The sequence below is a fragment of the Papaver somniferum genome, chromosome 8, assembly GCF_003573695.1.
Source record: "Papaver somniferum cultivar HN1 chromosome 8, ASM357369v1, whole genome shotgun sequence".
NCBI lineage: Eukaryota > Viridiplantae > Streptophyta > Magnoliopsida > Ranunculales > Papaveraceae > Papaver > Papaver somniferum.
The window spans coordinates 171,807,762-171,812,470 of record NC_039365.1 but is presented as its reverse complement, the minus strand read 5'-3'; positions in this window follow the sequence as shown (position 1 = coordinate 171,812,470).

Sequence of the window (4,709 nt, the reverse complement as noted above, 5' to 3'; positions counted from 1 at the left end):
CCACTTTTTATCTTTCCTATCGGAGATTAAATCTCGAGCAAATCTTAAAGAAGATAGTACTCAATCACGATAGAAAACAACAAGATCTGAACACGCAACTACAGAGAAAATAGTTGGTTCTGGCTTCACAGTCCCAATGAAGTCTTCAAGTCGTTAACCTATAGGGTTTCGTGAAAAACCTAAGGTTAAAGGAGAATCGACTCTAGTCGCAACTAGTATCACACATGAGGTGTGGGTATTAGGTTTCTTAGTTTCTAGATTTCTCCTTTATATAGTCTTCAAATCAGGGTTTGCAATCAATGTTACCTTGGTAACAAAGCATTTAATATTCAACGTTAGATGAAAACCTGATTAGACTCAAGCTAATATCTTTCAACCGTTAGATCGAACTTAGCTTGTTACACACAAATGAAAAGTGACTTCATTTAAATATGAGTATCCATACCTAAACATGTACACCTTTGTTGGCTCAACAATAGTTAACCGAAGTTAGCCATATGAACACTTTCATATCAACCTCATTCATCTTAACCATAACTACTTCAAATGACTCAAATGAAACTAGTTCTAGAGTTGTTCAATTGTTTATATTCTCATAGAATTATACAAGACACAATTGAAGAAAAATCGATTTTGATTCACTCGAATTAAGACATGAACATTATAGCCACAGTTTCCAAAATATTGCATTCCTTATTATATAAATGTATTAGTTCATGAACAAACCGATTTTAGAACTTAACTTACTCAGGTATGCATACGGGTACGCATACCTAAGTACCCAGACTAAGTTTGGGTTCCCCAGTATGCGAACGGGTACGCATACCTTCCAAACTCAGAAGAAATTCCCGGACCTGAACCTCACGCCAGTACGTGTAGAGGTATGTATACAAGGTTCCCGGACTTTCACTAAACCAACCAGTACGCATACGTGTATGCATACTATGGTTCCCGGACTTGGACTACATATATGAAAGTACGCATACTATGCTAATATCCAATTGTTCTAAACTCTCATTTCAACCATTGAAACATTCTTGGAAGACGAAAATAACTGTCTCACACAAACTATTAGCATCAAAGAAATTTTCAAGTGATTGAATGATCAATACGAAACATTCTGAGTCTACATCAAATGACGGTCTCACACAAATCATGTAAGATGTTACAAGACGATTTTCACATGATCATCTTTTGACTTTCGTCAAGAATATAAGATGAACTTGGTTAAAGCGAAAGCTTACCAACAGATATTTCGAGAAATATGTAAGCGAGTTAAACTCAGCTCGAAATATTAAATGTGCATAATTGAAGTCTATATAGCTATACGACTTTTGTCTCAAATAGGAGATAGAGTAGATAGACTTTTGAGTGATATATGAGTTCAAGTCTCCACATACCTTTTGTTGATGAAGTTCCACAAGATCCCCTTAGTAGTTCTTCGTCTTCAATCGATGAACTCCGTGAAGTCTAATGCTCAACTACACTTTCTATCCTAATTCGAGACTTAGCTATAAGTAGATTAGAAATCAAGACTTATAGTTTTGGAAACTAAACTTGACAAACAAGCTTGAGATGCTTGCGATTCGACCGATCAGTGCTCTAACAATCTCCCCCTTTGTCAATTTTAGCGACAAAACTATTAATACATATGGACTATACAAAATAAATAAACTTTGTAGATCTCAATCCAAATGCTTGATTTCCTTGGTTCTTCAACATTACTCGAAATCTTCGTCACTTCCAAGTACTCCAGTGATTCTGAACGTGTTTAACTCAGCATCATAGTTGTTGAAGATCCATAGATATAACAATGAGAAAACAGTTGCTCTCAATCATTGCTATACAGTTCATAGTATTATTACAAAATATCAAAGTCCAATTGTATCACAACTTTGACAACAATACTATGTTGATATGCATCACTCCCCCTTAGTCAATACTTCATCTCACATGAAAACAACTCCCCCTTGCATAATGATTCGTAAACCATATGTATTTGTAGTGTGAACTACACATTAATTCCTCCCCTTTTTGTCAATATAAATTGGCAAAGGTACGAAAACTAGTGGGATCCTAATGAAATTTCCATAGAGATACTTCATGACCAAGAGAGAACATATCAACTTTGTTTCGATGATTTCACATAGCCGAAACTAGTGTATTCATCAAGGAGTTTATAAAGATACAAGAAAACTCCTACAATATTTCACAGCCGCACTCCCCACAAAGATTTGGTTGTGAATATCAATATTTTGCGGAGCACGTGTCACGGATTTAAGTGGTCGCACACAAGATAACTGTATAGCTTTCGCTATACACAGGAGTCTGAGGAACAACGGATCCATTCTCATTCTCTGTTTTATCCCATCTCGAGGAAGCATACCTCGATGGCTAAGATGGTAAAGTAAAACCTAGTCTAGAGAGAGGCAGCTGGGGAAGGTACAGAGGTAGCTAACATATCCAATCAGCATTTAATGCGCCAATCCATTATCTACACGCTTGACCAAGGCACGTAGAAAGAGACGAGCTGGCAGAGTCTGACTGGCGAAGGCTTGCGGTGAACGAATGTACAATCTGTACTAAGGCTGGGTAGTTCCCGAAGGAACGTGGGTCAGCTGAAGTGGCAGAATCTGACTGAAGGAAGCACGCGGTGAACGAAGGTACCATTTGTACGGAAGGTATATCAGGGGACGATGGACCCAAAGACAACAAAGATATACTTGGAGCAGAAGGGTCTATAAATACCGAGCTTTACCAAAAAACAAGGGCATTGAATATCTAGGAGAAGAAGATCTAGTCTTAAGCTTATTCATCTTTAATGTTTAGAACTTAAGTAGTTACTTGAACTTGGGTTCTCTCTATTACTTTGGGAAGCATTTAAGATATTTGTAACCACCACAACTTAATACAAACAATCACTCATTACCCCGTGGATGTAGACAAAAGTCTAACCACGTAATCTCTTGTGTCTCATGATAACTTAGCAACACTTACCTTACATTTGTGTTCTTTGTTATTATTACAATCTTGGGTATCTTTAATTACTTAGCATTATTAGTTCGACTGAGATATCAATACTACTTAGTATCCGATTCTCTGAGATATATACATTACGTAGACTATGGGAAAATTAGTAGTCACATTAGTAATTAAGCACAAGTTCAATTAAGAACTCTCCCCCATAAAATGTCATTCCCGAAAGAACAAAAAGAGCGACCTTACTTTCACAAGAAAATAAGGATTTCTTTGGACATGAACGAATCACGTGAAACATGAATTTGTATCCAAAATACTCAATTAAATTAACCACAAGAGAACCCATAATTAGTTTAATCGAAAATGCTCACATAAGAGAACTTATGGAGCCGCACGGTATTTACATAAGGATGTGGATCATGGAAAGACCAATAGTGCGGAATATTCAAAGATTCATTCTATTTTTCATCAATATTTGCATAGAGGCATATGATAGACTTAATATTTATAGAAAAAAGTTCATCCTATCTTCCATCAATATTTGCATCATGACATAATATATTGAACTTTTGTTGTCAAAAGTTCATTATATCTTTTATCAATAAAGACATATGATAGACTTAACTTTTGAGCAAATATGGGACAATCATAGTTCACGGATGCAAACACACATATCCCATAACAAGTTGCAATATATAAAACCATAAAGATTAATACTGCAAAATTATCTTCAAAATAAACTTTAGAATTTAAATAAATAAATCCAAAAACATTGCAAGATGAAAATCGTTGGAAATAGTTATGTGTACTCACAATAATTGCTACTCCAAACCCTAGTTATCCTTCTTAAAGCACAAGAATAAATTCTCATAAGAAGTTTCCTAGACAAAATAACTCCTAGGAAGAACACAACTGAGAGTCACCATACATGACCAACAACCAGAGATCGAACATAAACAAGTTCATCAGTTGCTTTCTTCAGTTAGTTTTTTAGAAATTCAAGATTCTTTGTTGCAATTCCAAGTTGTTCACGTACGACCTCAAAATCTCGAAGAAGATTTCCTGCCAGTTGAGATGACATATGAAATGGAAGTGTGTTTCCATGATCAACAACATGATAGCAAGTTATGAAAACAGGGTTCACGTGAAACTCAATAACCTTGCCCTGTTTAACTTTGTTTTCCTTTTTGCATCCATCTTGTTAGAGCACTGCTCGGTCGAACTCGCAAGCGTTGCTATCTCAAGCTTGTTTGTCAAGTTTAGTTGCCAAAACTATAAGTCTTGATTTCTAGTCTACTTATAGCTAAGTCTTGGACTAGGATAGAAAGTGTAGTTGAGCTCTAGAGTCCACGACGTTCATCATGCAAATACGAAGAACTAGTCAAGGAACTGGTGGAACTTCATCGACTAAAAGGTATGTGGATACTTGAATCTATCGCTCAAAAGTCTATCTACTCTATCTCTTATTTTGAGACAAAAGTTGTATTGCTGTATAGACTTCGATTATACACATTTGCTATTTCGAGCCGAGTTTATCTCGCTTATCTATTTCTCGAAATATGTGTTAGTAAGCTTTCGCTTTGGCCAATTTCATATTTACAAGTGACGAAAGTCACGTTGATTGTTTCAGTTTCTTGAAAATCGCTTTGATGAAAAATAGTGTGTGAATAACCGTTATATAACATCCTCTAAGAATGTTTCAATGATTGAAATAAAGAGTTTAGAACATG